This window comes from Eleutherodactylus coqui, chromosome 5, assembly GCF_035609145.1.
Source record: "Eleutherodactylus coqui strain aEleCoq1 chromosome 5, aEleCoq1.hap1, whole genome shotgun sequence".
In the NCBI taxonomy this organism is placed as follows: Eukaryota; Metazoa; Chordata; class Amphibia; order Anura; family Eleutherodactylidae; genus Eleutherodactylus; species Eleutherodactylus coqui.
In genome coordinates this window covers 180384029-180402269 of record NC_089841.1, presented here as the reverse complement: position 1 = coordinate 180402269, position 18241 = coordinate 180384029, and the positions used below count along the sequence as shown (strand labels likewise).

The following is an 18241-nucleotide window of genomic DNA, read 5'->3' as shown; positions in this document are numbered from 1 at the left end:
TTTTAACTACCACGCAAGACAGCCTCTAATTTCTTTCCTTCTAACAAACCTTTATTTAGGGAAGGATTTCAGGTTCTTATGTCTCCGACAAGGTTGAGCTCTAAGACCAGGAATTTTCAGACTTTTTACAAACAACGAAGAAGAAAACACAACTGTTGCTTCAAGTCGTGGAAGCAAATCGCAAGGATGTTCCAACACTGATGACCAAGACACCTGCTGTCCAGTCCTTAAGCACTGCTGACATGTATTTGTGTTGTAATTTTGACTATTTTCATATATTTGGAGGTATTCTTGTAGGAACAGCACAGATGTGTAGATTGTCAGACAAATGCCATTGTCGATACTTCATGGTTTAAGGTATAGCGGGTCTTTTGCAAAAACAAAATTGTTACTATTAATTCTGTAGCTTGTGGAATTGGAAATCTTGCATGTAAGCGCCATTTCTCATAAAATACATCAGTTTTGAGCACCATCTTGCAGTTGGAGAGTGAACCTAAAACTTTACCCTAACGTTACTATTAGCAGATGTAACACATTGGGAAGGTGTCTTGCTGTAGAGCCGACACTTTATCTTTTGCCATATCTCTATGGGCCACCCTAGTCCTCATGCATATTAATGTTGGGATGGACAACTCTAGTGTGTATGGGGTCCGCTCAACTTCCGGGAAACAGGAATTGGGGACGTATTTCAATGCCCATTGCTTTTGTTCCCTGAGAGAAGAGCTGCAACAGAGCTGTCTGGTTGTGGCTCGCCTCCCTAAACACATGAATACTCTTTTTGCAAGTTCATTTGTATAGGAGAGCTAGGAGAAAACAGCTTCGGACCGAACAATCGTTCATCCAGCAGTTGTTAAAGCTGTATAAGCACCTTAAGGGTGTTTGAAGGGGAATGGGGCGGGGGATGAAGAATATTTGAACGCAGTCGAGTACATGTGCCATGTGCATGAGTTCAAAAGTGAAAAATAATCTGGAACTTAATCATTTAAAAGTAACCTGTAAACACTTGAAGTCCACAAATAACTCACTGATCCCAAACAGCACGAAGTAGATGCTTTGGAAAAACAAACAAACAAACAAAAAAAAAACATATCACAAATAAAGGCAAGCAGAGTGCAACATATCTGACTACTTAAAAAGGGTTTATGTAACAATTGATAAGGATGTGTCATTGCCCTCCATTACACTGATAATGTAAACAGCCTGGCTGTACTGGCGTCTTAGCTTTTAGCAAATGGGTTAAATTTAGTCTTGTATGCGGCTGCCGGATTTACATAAAGAGTACCAGTTACTGTTGCTTGCACCCGATGACAGAATGAAGGAGTTATGTATCCGTAAGACAGAGGGTTGACATTGCTGTCAGGTTACACACTGATCCAGAGGTAACACTCCAGTTGCTCTGGAACTGAAATCTTAGGTTTTAAGAATAACAGAAGGGGGTCGGCTGAGGATGTGCTTGAAAAATGCCATCAGCAACGTCAGTCTTCAAAAGAATTGCTGAGAGTACAGCAACTGGCTGCCAGTTGAGTCGAGAAGCCTGCAGTCCATATAGAAGGGTGCTTATAGAAAAACACAAAGCACAAGATGGGAACGAGACACCTATATACAGATTAAGATGGCAGATAAATTATTCATTGGAAGAGCCATCATTAAGGAGGCAATTGGTGAATTATTGCACCCATCATTTACATAACTATCCAAGAGCGCCATTAAACACAAGGTCACAATCTTTCACATCGATGACTTACAGTGAACTATTTGCTGGAAAATCTTTAATACAAAAGACTCATTTACTCATTTATTTTCAATATCAGCAACGAGCACAACTGAAATACATATTTACACCTTCACTCGTGCATACTATAAAAGGATTGTCTTCATGCATTGCATTGTTTTAGTAGTACAGTAGTAATAAGCAGGAGAATTATAACCAATATAATTACTCTTCAATGCAAATTTGCTCTCATTACAAAAACCAATTAAAAGGTATCTGTAGGCAAAATATCAATTATCCCCTGACAAAAGGGTCAGACAGGTTCAATTTGAACAAGTCCATTTTTTTCTGCCTTGGAGAAAGCAGTGACAGTGAAGCCTGCAGTCACTTAGTTCTAGCCTACTGTTAAAATAGCATGCATGGTCAAAATGAATGGACGTGTTTATGGTGGTTTTCGGAAAATGCATGTCATTTGACTAATTGAATAGATATGTGTTTAGTGTCACATGACACCCCAGTTCCATTCAAATTTCTCTAGGGTCACAATGTAGAAGAGCAACAACTTATGTTTACCATTAATCCTCTGAAACTTTAAGAAGAGTTTCTAGTGGGTGAAATGTTGCGCTCTAAAACCAGTGTACGCCTGAAGAGGGCGATGGTAGGAGGGGCCTGTCACCAAAGCAAGTTCCTTCTAGTGAAGGGCTCTAAGCATATTTAAAGGGGTTTTCAGAGATATATGAAGATGTGGCCAAAGGCAAGAGTTTAGTGGAGCAAAGAAGTGCAATACGCACCCATTTAATCCCCCCACTGCTCCAGCACCACCACTCTGGTGCCTCCCACCATTCTGTATTGTGTTGTAGCGATGACTACCTCCTATAGCCAACAAGAATCGCAGGGGTATATCAGCAGCGGAAGAGTAAAAAGCCTCTCAGTGTTGTAACCCCCTAGGGCGAGAAGGAAAAGTACTGCAAATGCCACAGTAGGATCATGACCTAGATGCAAAGAACATCAAGGAATAGTATATAAAGTCCATGGCAGCATATGATGTACCATATTTTTTGCTTTATAGGATGCACCGGATGATAAGAAGACGCACCCCTGTTCTAGAGCGGTAAAATAGGGAAAAAATATTTTGAACTCACCCAGGGACAGTGCAGGGTGAAGGAGCAGGAGAGGTCTGAAACAGCGGAGCTTCATGTCACAGCAGCGCTTCTTCGGCAGGAGTAAGGGAAAAAGACAGTGGTGGAGGCGGGGAAGCAGCAGCAGTTCCCGACGGTGCTCACCACCAATCAGCGGCACATATGGGCAGCAGTGGGGAGGAGAGAAAACTGGTAAGTGATTGCACATTTGTTCGCACGATCGCGAGTTTCTTTGCGTGATGCGATTTAGTTAGTGCGATCGCACATTTAAACTCGCGATCGTGCAAACAAATGCTGATGTGATGAATTTCGGCACACTTGCTTTATAAGATGCAGCGACTTTTTTTCCCCGCTTTGGAAGGAAGAAAAGTGCGTCTTATAAAGCAAAAAATACGGTATATGAAAGTATACATTTTATTCCACCATATAGTAAAACTGGCGATGTTTCAACCAGGAACTGGTTTATCAAGCTGGATAAAGACCAGTTCCTGGTCGAAACATTGTCAATGGACTTTATATTCTACCTCCTATATGCATGTGACCATTGCAGCCAATCGATAAACGTAATGCTGTACACCACTGCAATCAATCAGTAATTGCCTGCAGTAGCCACATGGCTATATGGGAACGTCACTGTTGTAGCCAAGTAAACAAAAAGTGGCAAAAGGCAGTGGAGCTGGAACAGCAGGACTTGACCCAATGAATATTGCCTTTTTCATTGCTTTATCACCATCCCTGTCTGTGACCATATTTGTTTCCCTATCTCAATGAATCCATTTAAGTAAAATAGAAGCTATAGTTTCATGTTCAATTGAAGCAGCAGCTGCCCATTTTACTCCCTCCTATCAGAAGAAATATCTGGTTGAATTCAGGCAAGTGCATAAAAAGGGCTAATGCACACATCAATAAGTGTGATAGATGTGCTTGCGCAAAGCCGGTTACATTTTCTACCATAGAGAAAACTAGTTATAGACTCTTTAGGAAATAAACAGGTAGCTCAATCAACAATCAATCAAACAAACATGCGTTTCAACCATCTTCAGTCTTGTCCACAGATTCACCATTAGGGTGGCCATAGATGTAGAGTGGCGTGGACCATGGATTCCAGCGGGACTGGCCGATCTAATGTGTCTGTTGGCCTCCTAACTCTCCCCAGATGTTAAATGTTGGGGGAGATAAGGATGGGGCAGATGAATTTCCTTTTGTCCCTAGGAGATAAGTCACTGCCAGCACTTGCACATTCATATTCTTGTTTGGTGGTGTCAAGCAAGGTAGCCTTCGTCGCCCATCCGCTCACTCAACTGAGCGCCACCTAAAATGCCTTAAAGGGGTGGTCTCGCGAAACCAAGTGGGGGTATACACTTCCGTATGGCCATATTAATGCACTTTGTAATATACATTGTGCATTAAATATGAGCCATACAGAAGTTATTCCACTTACCTGCTCCGTTGCTAGCGTCCCCGTCTCCATGGTTCCGTCTAAATTCGCCGGCAGCTTGCTTTTTTAGACGCGCTTGCGCAGTCCGGTCTTCTCTATTCAGCACGAGCCGCTTCAGTGTGCTCCCCGCTACAGCTCTTCTGCACATGCGCAGACGAGCTGTCACTGCTCAGGAGCGCGCTGCAGCGGCCATTCTGCACCTTCCTCTGTTAGAGGAAGGTGCAGAAACTGGAGCTGCCCAGCGGAGAAGCCCAGCCCAGCCCAGCCCAGCCTCCCAGGTAAGTGATGGGTCGGGGGGGAACTAGCGCTGCGCCGGGGGAACTAGCGCTGTGCCGGGGGAACTAGCGCTGCGCCGGGGGGGGGCTGTCGCTAGGCCGGGGGGGCTGCCGCTAGGCCGGGGGGGGCTGCCGCTAGGCCGGGGGGGGCTGCCGCTAGGCCGGGGGGGGCTGCCGCTAGGCCGGGGGGGGCTGCCGCTAGGCCGGGGGAACTAGCGCTGGGCTCCGGAACCTAGCGCTGGGCTCCGGAACCTAGCGCTGGGCTCCGGAACCTAGCGCTGGGCTCCGGGGCCTTCACCTGGGCTGAGGGGCTAGCGCCTTACCTACTGCCTGGCGGTGGGCGTCTGGTCGGCGGCTGCGGGGCGTCTGGTCGGCGGCTGCGATGCGTCCGGTTGCCATGGAGACACAGCTGGCGGCGTCTCGGGAGCGTGCACGTCGGGCTGCAGCGAGCGACGGGGAAAGAGCCGGCGGCCATCTTGAGAAAACTTTTATAAGTTGCTGAAACGCTGGAACGGTAAGTACGAACCAGCTAGAAATGTCATTTACAGGGGGGCTTAGTAATGTGTACTTAATGGGGGGGACTGGGCAAAAAAAAAATTTAACTGCTTCCTCGAGACATCTCCTTTAATCTACAAAATCTATCCAACAATGGTAATTTTACCTAGAACCATGTCCCAAATCTTTTTTACCCCACTAGATTCAACTAATTAGAAAACCCTACAGATTGTTTTCACTATTTAAACAGTGTAATAGGTCATCCAAACTGAAATAGCTAACGTACCAGCCTGTTGCAATCATTTCCCCATCACCACGCTTATGATCTAGAGGTCATCCATGTTAATGTAAAACCAATAGAAATAAACTGAGAATATTAGATTTTGCTCCCGATTTATAAATCTATTCCCTACACTCCCCGTATGGCCGCTTCCACATTGCTCAGTGGTCTCCATATCTACATCTACAGCTTCTAATTTTAAGAGAAAATAAAATTACATACAGAGAAGATTGCAGTGCAATTACATCCTCATACCATGGACAATCATAATCAAGACCACTTAGACAAACCTCTGGATCACTGAAGGCCTCAGGCCAGCATTTACCTTCATTGACCTCTGGGCAACTTTTCATATTCTGTACTTTATACCAAAACCCAGAGTTTCTTTTTCCCTAGCAGAGAAGATACAGATCTAAAGTCCTTAACATAAACTATCAGTGTCATCATACAAGATTGCATGGCTGATGTAGTGATTCTATCCTGAATTCTTCACTGTATATACTGCCCTTACTGGTTTTTATATTATACTAGGGGGGATATAATGAATTAATGCAAAACAAGTTTCAGTTATGTAATACTGTAGCACTAAAAATGTGAGAATGAGGCCAATACCGATTTAGAATCTGCAGCGTTTTTCAAAAACGCTACAGAATAGTTGTAGAAAATTTCCGGATCTTTTAAAGGAGATTTTTTTTAAATCCCATTTTGGATTTGTAGGAGCCCTAAAAAGCAAGGTAAAATGTACAGTGCAAGTTTACTCAGGACAGAAGTCACTTTTGTAGATAGCGCTGAGTAAATACACATACAGCTTTCATCCCACATTCTAAATAGTAAGTCAAGCTTTGTATCCTGAATACATACGATATACATTATATAAATCCCCTATAGCTGTTTACCTTCAGACCAGCTATTTTTATAAGAGTTAATTCAGATATCCTCTCCCAGGGTTTTCAGCCTCCACTTGTTTGTAAATGGTTACTAGGCCATATGCCATTAAGCCCTTTCATTTCCTCTCTGCCTTGTTATCTGTTTGGAGGTTGAATGGCAGAACAGAGTTTTATTGTGTCTACCTTCATAAGCAAGACAAGGACAGACAAAAGGAATGACCCATCTGCGGGCCGCTCATCAAGATGCCTACTAATCTGACTGTTCCTATTAAATCTCCAGCTAAACAAACACAAACTAAACCCATCCTGGTACCTATTAGTAGAGGAACCGGATAACTATTACAATGTACACAGATGGCTGCATTTTTAGAAGTAGTGACATCTTAATACAATGCAGCACTAGGCACCCCAAAATGTGAAACCCTGAACCACCAGGCACCCTGGGGGCTCAGGATTTCACATTTTTGGGGTGCCTGGAACTCTGGGTTTTCCTATAAAAATGTATACATACATAAATGTTCCTGCTACGGCTACCATCATCCCTATTAAAGTTATGTAGCAAGAGACTTCTCTTAGGGAATAGCAGTATGTAATTTGTGCTAGGATAGGAATACTGGTTTCCTGTTTCCATTTTAGCACAATATATCAGCATGTAAAGAGCAAACGTCGGCCAACATCCAGATAATTAATTCAACTCCTGGTATATGGAAAGAGACAACCAATAAGACTTACTGTCCTTAAAAGGATCCTTCTGCAAATGAACAGATAGATAAAATGCACCCAAAGCATTACTTGAACCCAAAACTGACCTTTTCACTGCAATGGAAAACAAGCACATTAATCTCTGACCATAGCTCTTCATTGTTGATCACTAGTGCAGAATGAAGGGCAGAGTGGGTCATCCATAGTCATCTCCGTGAGGCCTGTATCTCCGTAATGCCCCCGTCACTCCAACAGGATAGTAACTCCTACTTGTTTTGTGATGTAGAGGCATGACTGGTTTACAATAGGCCGAATTAAAAAGTTCCTGCCGTATAAAACCTCAGACCAAATAACCTTATCTATATTGTAACAGCCTACAAATCTAATATTATAGCTGTAGTCTGACTATCTAAAAGTCCCCATGAAAGTAGTTCCCTCACAATGCCATCATTTTGGATTTCCACTAATATAATGCCAAAATATGCTATTTAAGCATTTTGCCACAGCTGGTAAACCCTACTATCAAAAAACACAACTTCTACTCACACTCTATTTGGGCCATTTTTTTTAAAGAGCAATACTTACGGTGCCTGGAGACAGTTTTGACCAAGGTCAAGGTCACCACAGTAATAAGTCCATCCCATTTGTGTTATAGATTCATAGATTTTAAAAGAATATTCTCACCCATAAACTAACTTCCCATCCTTATGTCACAAAACTGCAGTTACTTCTCTCAACAGGTGGGAAGGGCATTAAAGTTTGCAGTCCATTGCTGTGTCCAATCACTGCACATGTTCAGAATTAAGAACAGTAGTTCAGTGCAGGATGATGATCCAGTGCCATCCACTAGGGCTGAACACTTATGTATTACAGACACACCAGACATGGGCACAGATGGAGGGGAACTGGTGACCTAAGATTTAATTTTTGGGCGATAATTACTAATAAATTATATTATTTCAGTACACACTATAAATTAAGCATCAAGTTACAAGGACAGAAGGAACAGCCACAAGAAATATTAATATCTGATTAATATAAACTGAATGATTTGCTTCCATGAAGGACAAGTTCTAAAAGCCACAAGAAGAAAAAAATAGATACAATAAAATAAGGAAATTAATTTAGTTTTTTTTTTATCCAAAAAGAAAAAAAAAAGTCCTTTTAAATAATACTGATTAAGAACAATAAAAAAATGAAAGAATTCTAATACCCAAATGGAGAAAAATGAAGCTAAAAGTAGAAAAAAAAATAAACAATCCTACATAATTAGGACATGAAAAGGAGTCTGCAAGACTAGAGAGTATCAATTGATTACCATCAACACTGAAACAGAAAACGCAGCTAAAGACACAAAAACACAACATAGAATTTCTGTTTTATATACAGCTGTGTGATAAAACCAGCACAAGTGTCAAACAGTATTTAAAATGACATCCATGCTGTCCTTGACCCTTATGGCATAGACAAATACTAGCTAATCCCTTTTACTTCTGGATTTAATGCTTTTATTCCCATCACATTAATCCGACTAGTACGATCATATATGGACGCATCACCATTGTATGTATAGAACAATTCAAATGCCAACATAATAACAAAAAAGACAATGCAAGATCAATTCTCATTTAAGGCTAGACATCCCTCCTTACTCACACACAAAGATACTGTCTGACTGTCTTGTGAGCTGGAAACTAGTCATCTCAACTTTCCAGCAGAAGGACATTAAATAGCTTGAAGCCACTTCAGGGAAGTTGACAAGCATACAATGATACACAACATTGTTGCATTTGCTTGCAAATAGTTACATTTTGTTCTTTAGAATATGAGTTTAGCAAAGATTATAGAAAATCCCCAGCAATAAACCCTATGGGACAGAGGCCTAATGACCTGCCCCTATAGTGCCACACAGCCCTATTCAGTCCTGGTAGAAAAGATCCAGGTTTTTAATATAAGTACAGCATGCTAATTATAGGAAACTATGATTTTGCTCTATTTCACTAACATACCTATATATTTAGAATAAACATTACATACACATACTTACCTCCTCGGAATACAATAGGACAGTAATTCAAGATCATTTTCTGCTGACTTCTACATTCTTAGTAGTAAATAATGGCTGTGAAGTGCTGGAACAAAGTGCATAACCCTGTCAGGACCCTCACTTATCTGCATGCGCAGGTCTTCACCTAACACTACGAAAATATTCCCACTTCATAAATTATTATTTAAAAGTATCCACGCAAGACATAATATGTATATATGATAAACCAAATCTAAACAGGGTTAATGCAAAAGAGTTCAGAAGAAAGAGATGGTTCTATTAATTATACACAGATGGGTAACGATTAAGATAAAGTAACTAGTTTAAACCAGCATTCATAAGAAGAAGATAGCTGGGAGGAAAATCCACCATCTGCTCTATTATACCCTTTTAACATCTAAAAATTGTGAAATATTTCACATTTTAAGCCCAGACCTGAAAATATTTACCATAAATCTCCTTTTTTTTCCTGCTTTACTGCCTTTGATCCAGGAAAAAAATAAAGTCTTTGTAGGACTCTTAAAACTCAATCCAAGCCATAAGGTCTTCAGAAATATTCCTTTAATCTTCCAACAAAAACCAGGGGTAAAAGCCTTGGGATGGGAACAAGCATACAAAGAGTTGAAATGAAAATCTGTCTTTAAGAACCATCAATTGTCTTAAAGTGTCATGTAGTATTTTTGCATGGACTTGAAGTTGGTACCATTAATCCAAGTGTCAAATAAACCATAAATAATAATAAGTATCTTGTATGTTCCAGGACAGAGGAGAAATGAGCAGTACAAGTGATCTTTATGGAAAACAGAGGAGCACTCCAAATCTTGACAGAGCAGGGATCTGAAGAAAGCCTCCGTGTCTTATTAATCTTGATTTTTTTCTTCTTCTTAGCAGTGAAAATTCAATTTCTTTCGGAGCCTCGGGGGCAGCGTTTTCATATCACGATGACAGCAGAAAATCAGGAAAACAATACAAAAATGAATTTAAATATTAACAGGCAAGAAGGGAAAATGTCTTTGTTATCATCATTCTTGTAAACTCCAGACGGAGAGCAGAAGACAAGACTATGTAGACGGGCAGATCCACATCTAGCGATGCCTTCTGCTGCAGATAATAAATATTACCGAGAGAAGTGCAAAATGTGCTGTGACCCAGTGCTGCAGGAGAGGAAGCCGCACCGTGCAACATCCACTTAATCCTCTCCTGTGTGTTAGATCCCCTCTTGGATGTCTGGCAGCAGCTTAAATCCTCGACACATTCAGGCTTGTGGGGGCTTTGTGCTGGGCTCCCCACCAAGCGCAGAGGGGGGACAGGGGCAGCGGAGGAGTAGGACCGATCGTGCAGAGATTGATGGATGAGCCGGAAGAATCTGCGCCCATTCAGCAGCCGCTCAGCCACAACCTCCTCTCTGCTGCTCTGCACGTCGGGAACTGACAGGGAAGCAGAACGATGCTTCTGTCTCTGCTCCGGCTCACACGCCCCCGGCACGCCTATCTCTCTGGAAGCACCAATTGGCAACAAGGAAGGGCGGTGGGCAAGTCAGTGGTGGGCGGGGACTGAGGGGCTTCTGAGGACTGGGAACTCATTCTATTTAGATGCTGATGATGAGTGTACTATACATTCTATACAGTATACTATATATACACACGCACCACATTCTATACTGTACACTATATATACACATATCAGATTCTATACAGTATGCTATATATACATATATACACACACATATATATGTATCTATCAATCACATTATATATATATATAAACACACATCAGATTCTATACAGTACACTATATATGCATATACACACCACATATTATATGTATACTGTATTTCCACACACATTACATACATACACACACACACACACATATGTATATATACACATATCACATTCTATACAGTACACTATATATACATATATACACACGCCACACTTTATTTCTATATTTCTATATATATATATATATATATATATATATATATATATATATATATATATATATATATATATATATATATATATATAGACACACTCATCACATTCTATACAGTACACTATATATACAGGGGTCAGAAACGCTATCTTTTCTTCTTAGGGAGAGCAACTATACTATAAACTAAGTGAGGAGACTTAGATGGCCACGCACGCTCCTCTGGGTAATATGCAAATAAGGGGGATGGAATAAATGCTCCACAGTGCCACCTATTGAAAGGCAGCATTCCTTCAAGTCAAAGTCAGACTTTTTATACAAGCCTTGTTACAATGACCGGGAATTATATATACTATATACTTATACACACACACCACATAAGTATATGTATATTGTATTAAAAAAAATTAAAAAAAATAAAAAATATATATATATACACACACACACACCACACATTTTATATATATATATATATATATATACACACATACACATACATCACATTCTATACAGTACACCGTATATACATATATACACATATCACATTCTATGCAGTACACTATATATACATATACATATATATATTAGAGATGAGCGAGCATACTCGGATAAGCACTACTCGCTCGAGTAATTGGCTTTATCCGAGTATCGCTGTGCTCGGGTCTAAAGATTCGGGTGCCGGCACGGAGCGGGGAGCTGCAGGGGAGAGCGGGGAGGAACGGAGGTAAGATCTTTCTCTCCTTCTCTCCCGCCCGCTCTCCCCTGCTCCCCGCTGTGACTCACCTGTCAGCCGCAGCGGCACCCGAATCTTTAGACCCGAGCACAGCGATACTCGGATAAAGCCAATTACTCGAGCGAGTAGTGCTTATTCGAGTACGCTCGCTCATCTCTAATATATATATATATATATATATATATATATATATATATATATATATATACACACCGCACATTTTATATATACAGTATATATATACACATACACACATCACGCATTTTATATATATATATATATATATATATATATATATATACACACACATACACACATCACAATATATACATTACACTATATATATATATATACACACACACAAACACACACATGCACACACATCACATTATATACAGTACATATATATACATATACACACATATATGCACACACACCACACATTATATGTATACTGTATTTATATATACTGTATATATATATATATATATATATATATAAACACACACATACACACATTATTGTGTGTACATAATCTTGTTATTTGTATAGCGCCAACTTATTCTGCAGAGCTTGCTTGTAATTTATTAAGTATCCCCCACCAAGCTGGGTACTCATTTTACCGACCTGGGAAAGATGGGAGGCTGAGTCAACCTTGAGCTGTATATAATGATATAATGTGGTGTGTATATTTGATACACACCACATTTTATACAGTACACATATATACATAGACATTATACAGTATATAGAAATATACACAGACTGTATTATACATATACGTACACACACCATATTATATACAGTACACATTATATATGTGTGTACTGTATATAATGTGATTATATGTAATATATATATATACATAAACATACAAACATGACTGTATATATAGTACATCCACATATATATGTCTATCTATCTATCTATCTACACACACACACACACACACACACACACACACACACACACATACATACACACCACATTAAACAAGTGTCTGCTAATAAGTCTTTGGTTTTACCCAGAAAGAAATGAGATGGGAAGATGAAACTTTACATTTATTCCACATCCTCTCCACTGATGCCAACACACTTCTTACATCGGTATTCCAGGTTCTGTAAGCCTTGCAAAAAGAAGGATTTCGGTTGTGCCTCAAACCAGTCATTCATAGCAGCTATGGCATCAGAAATGGTGCGAAATTTGGTCCCTTGAGGTGTTTCTTCATGTTTGGAAACAGATGATAGTCGGAGGGAACTGGATCTGGTGAATAAGGTGGGTGGTCAACCAGCTGGAAGCCTAGCTCCACCAGTTCTGCCGTGGTCGCTTGTGCAGTGTGAGCGGAGGCGTTGTCTTGCAGGAACAAGATTCCTTTGGACAGCTTGCCGCGCCTTTTGGCCTTCAGAGCTGCCTTCAGTTGGTCCAAAAGCTCAATATAATACCTTGCATTGGTGGTGGAACCACTTTGAAGGTATTCCACTGGCAGCACGCCCTCCTTATCCCAGGACACAGACGCCATCACCTTAGTGGCTGAACTTCTTCAGGCGAGGAGAATCACTGTGCCTCCACTCTTTTGACTGCTCCTTGGTTTCAGGGTCATACAAATAAATCCAGGTCACATCCATAGTGACCAGTCCATCCAGGAAGTTCTTATCAATCCGGAAACGCTGACAAATGGACGGGAAGTTTTCACTCTCTTTTCTGATCTGTTATCAAACATTTGGGGACCCACTTTGCAGATAGCTTCTTCATGTTCAAATGTTCATGGATGATGACACAAACACGTTCTTGAGAAATCCCCATAATGTCTGCTACTACTTTAGCTGAAATTGACCGATTCTCCAGTATGGGGTTGTGCACAGCATCGACGATCTCCGGAACAACAACCTCTCTCGGTCATCCAGGACGTTCCTCATCATTGGTGCTGAAGTGGCCCGTTTTAAACTTGGCAACCCAGTTCTTAACTGTAGAATATGAAGGGCATTGATCCCCCAATGTCTGCGACATATCACCATGAATATCCTTTGTGGACTTTCCTTGCAGAAAGAAGAATTTTATCACTCCTCTGCTCTCATTTGCTGTGAATATCGCCTTAGACTCCACCATTTTGTTTTCCCGCGTGCCGAGATCACTGTTGCCATAAGCTACAAACACAAAATTATGAAAACATATATTAGATACATAAGGCTTTCATGTGACGTAACATTTGTTACAATAGAAGCAAAAAAAGAACACAAAGCCAAAGACTTATCAGCAGCCCCTCGTACACAGTGTACACACATGCTTTAAGTTCCATACCTTAGGAAGGCTTGAGAAAGGGGGTGTGTCCCCTGAAATGCGTTGCCCACACCAGCTCTGTAAAAACCCATAGACAGGAAATAGATTTTATTTGTTATGTTATTGTCTCAATAAATCAGTTTATATCACCATTCCTGGATCATGGACTACACTGTGGATCTTAAGTAAAGGCTCTTTTCACACCATAGGGGACCTTCACGGAGAAGGCTCCTTTTGAAGTAGATGATTTGCAGCTGTGCATTGTATATATTCCTATTACCTCATCAGTAGCACAGACCTGTTTTTATATGTTTTTCCTGCATATTCATCCTGGGAGCCTTTTGGAGCCTGGTGCTGGGTCCTGCAGCTCTGTCCAGTCGGTTGACGTTTGGGGATTGTTTCTAAGGCTTGAGAACACCTTCAGGGTGTAGCAGTCATCCCCCTTTTTCCGGACTGGGAGTTTTGACTGTTTGCATCGGGTGAGTGCCTGTTTTTCTATCAATAGAAGACCACTCTTTCTATCTAAGCTGAGTTTAGTCCAAGTGCCTTTATTGTTCATCTAATCTGGCACCCCTGAACTAGTATCTGTTTTCTACTTTGAAGAAACACCTCAAAGGGACTATATTTGACTCAATTTCCAATGCAATTGCAGTGCCTGATGCCTGATTTGCCACTCAACCAAAGGAATTGCAGCGTCCGAGGAGCAGGCCCACAGCTGAGGAGATAGCTGTGTAGATAGTGCTTTGTCACAGGGCTCTACCATCTCCTGCCCTGGGGTTAGCACGGGACACGACCAAGTTACTGCTGGGGGAGTTTCACAGGGTAACCCAGTACGTGGTTTACTTTAAATACTTTGTCATTTGTGACGCCACCGTTCCGTCCACTGCGGTGAATCCAGTAGTTGACAATAAAGTAGTCCACACACAGCAATAATGTTATGAGCAAAACTGGGAATGGTCGGTAGAGCTCGTTTACTTGCAGAAAACAGTTACAGTCCCAAACTTTACATACGCCAGCAGGGTGCCGATGCAAACACAATGGTGGGGTGACAGGGAGGATTCACAGGATGACAGAGGAGTCCACAGTCCCTGTTATCTGTGGGGCTCTGCTCCCGGTCACTCTGTTTCTCTCTCCCGCTCTCTACCGGGCAACACTCACACTCGGCAGTAGCACCCAGCGCTGCATGGCGGTTCCTCTCACTCTCTCAGTCCTTCATATTAATAGCAGGGAGGCCTGAGTGAATAGAGTCCAGTGCACACGTCAGGCCATCGCTCAGCCTCTTCCATCCCGGGTGATCCACGCAGGACGAGGCACAGTTTCTCCTACTCACTAAAAGTCTCTCACTTCTCCAGACTCCAAACAAGAAGCTCCAGAAGCAGGCTCACTCTCTTAAAAGACTTATGCTCAGGCTTAGACTCCAACTAATTTGCAGACTTGCATAGAGATCGACTCGCCTACATTGAACCTTGCATACACATATATGAAACATGTTTACACATGTTGACACACAACAAGATACATTTTCTAGACATAACTCAGACGTTAACCCATTCAGTGCTGCAGAGGTGCAATCCTCATCACAGGTACACACAAATAGAAGATGTCATTTTTTTTCATTTTACTCCACTTGGAATTTTTAAAAAGTTTTTCAGTACATTATATGGTACATTAAATAGCACCTTTGAAAAATACAACTCGTCCCGCAAAAAACAAGCCTTCATACAGCGACGTCAATGGATAAATAAAGGAGTTACGTTTTTTTAAAAAGGGGGGAGGAAAAAATGAAAATGGGAAAAAAAGGGGTTAAACATTTGCACATTCTGAGCTGAACAGTCCAATGGGCAGTCCTATCAGTAACTGACAGTTATCTGTTAATTACTGTACATAAACACATATCTTCAATCACTGATAGCTCCGCCCACTGGACTCTTCAGCTCAGAATGTGCAGAGAGATAAATAAATAAACTACAAGCTATACTGAATCTTTCCCCATAAAACTATACATCAATCTGCTTGGCTCCTTCTGCTCTATAACATCATGCCTGCAGTGTGGACAGTGTGTTCAGGCCAACAGACTCCCTTTAAAAAAAAGTCCAGTGACTAGACAACCCCTTTAACAAGGTACCCTACTTGACTACGGCACAGAGACTTGAGGGCCTTTACAGGGCCCAGATCAGGAAAGAAAGTTTGTTCAAATGTTTTTAACCAAGAACTTGGCCTTGTAAGGCCACTCTCACACACAGCATTGGTAAAACGCGGCGGTTTACTGCGATTTTGATCAGCGTTTTCGAACACAGGTTATATAGTTTACCAGCACTTTTTAATGCAGCCCATCATTGTGATGGGTGATGGGGTGCGTTAAAAAATGTGAAAACGTATGAAAATAGAGCAGACAGAGCTCGGAAGTCATGGCGTTAAAAATGCTGCCTTCGAGCGCACGTTTGTAAGGCCCCATTGAAATCAATGGGAGTGTTGAACCACGATTAACATGGTGTTTCAAACGCACCAGTGAGAGTGGCCTAAAAGTGCAAAGAATAAGGAGTAAATGCTCATTCATTGGCTGATTGTCTCACTTATGTGAGCTAAAATTGCTCAATAGTTGGTTGTATGTCTCAGGTAAACAGGGATCGAAAGGGATATCATCTCTCCTTAAAGAGAGCACCTGGAAGTTGGGTGAGGGGGTTTATGAGGCCATTCATGCTCCTCTTGGAAATATGCCAATAAGGAAGATGGAATAATACCTCTACAGCACCACCTATTGGATGGCAGCATTTCTGCAAATCAATGTCTGACCCTCTACGCAGGTCTTTAGAACAATGATTAGGAATTGAAAACCAAGCCAGAATCCATAAACAGACAGCCGTTTCAGGGGTTTTGCCCCTCATCAGTGTGCAGTAGGATCCTGGCTTGGCTAGTGGGAGGCCTATGATGTGGGTCTGGAGGGGTATCAGCACTCCTAAATGAGAGCACCTAGAAGGTGAGTGAGGAGACTTATAAGGCTATGCATGCTCCTCTGGGAAATACGTCATATGCCGAATCTTTAACCCCTTAGTGACAACCCCATAGACATTTTATTCCCTGGTTTAGTGGGCTTTAATCCCCAGGGCCGTAAAACACGCTCGCTCTGGGGATTAAAGCCACGTGGACTGTGGACATGACAGCTCCATAGCTGTCATAGTGGGCTGCGGGAAATCCCTCCCTGGTCACGCGATCTATTATTCTGATACCTATGAGCCTTTGTAATCTTGGCTTGGTGTAGGAAAACAAAATGTTTTTCCAACATGCTTCCAGATGAAAGTAAACAGATGGAAATACATATCTCATCAAAAATTTGTACAGTATGTTTGCACATATTTGAGATGCAGTCGAAAATGTGAAAAAATGGCGATTTTTCAAAATGTTCTCAATTTTGGCGTTTTTACACAAATTTTACACAAATTGTATCAGTCTATTTTTACCGAGAGTATCATAAGGACATGTATATGTGTTTCATCGAATATGACAAGCTTTGGGAGTGTCTGAAACAAATGGGCGTCCCAGAACATATTGAACAGCTTATAAGGTTGCTTTACAACAACCAAGAAGCACAGATTGGTTCGGAATTGAGAAAGGCGTACGGCAAGGCTGCATTCTATCACCAGTCCTATTCAATCTGTATGCAGAAACGATCATGAGGCGATGCAATCTGGAAGAGTCTGAAATCGGAGTCAAAATCGGTGGCAGAAATGTCAACAACCTCCAATATGCAGATGAGACCACCCTGCTTGTGGAAAGTGAAGGGGCCTGGAATATTTATCCAATGAGTGCAAAAGGAAAGCGAACGAATGGGACTTTACCTCAACAGCATGAAAACGAAAGTCATGGCCATGGTAGGCAATGGTACAGTGAACATAAACATCAACAACGAAGAAGTCGAGACGGTCCAAGATTTCATCTTCCTTGGATCCAAAATCGATTACAACAGGCAATCTGGATCTGAGATCAAGGGACGGATTCCACTTGGTAGGAATGCAATTCAAGGGCTAGAAAACATCTGGAAAAGCAAGGAAGTTAGCATTGCAACAAAAACCAGGCTGGTCAATGCAATCGTCTTTCCCATAACGACGTAGGGTTGTGAAAGTTGGACACTCAGAAAAACAGACAGAAGAAAAATTGATGCGTTTGAACTCTGGTGCTGGAGGAGAATGCTACGGATACCTTGGACTGCCATGACAATGAACAAGGTAGTGTTACATTGTGTCAAACCGAAAATATCACTAGGATATGCAAAACCTTTACTCAGTTATTGCATGTTAAAGTGACAAATGTCAGATTTCCAAAAT

The 18241-nt window shown here is 41.4% G+C and overlaps 1 protein-coding gene across 1 annotated transcript in view; it reads right to left on the bottom strand.

Annotated features, from left to right (window-relative positions):
- The window catches only part of FAM222A (family with sequence similarity 222 member A), an 85700-nt gene extending 76049 nt beyond the window's left edge, over nt 1-9651 (bottom strand). Inside the window, exon 1 of the mRNA XM_066603871.1 lies at nt 9424-9651. The gene's annotated coding sequence lies outside the window, so the exon portion shown is untranslated. The remainder of the gene's footprint in view (nt 1-9423) is intronic.
- Nucleotides 9652-18241: the final 8590 nt, after the last annotated feature.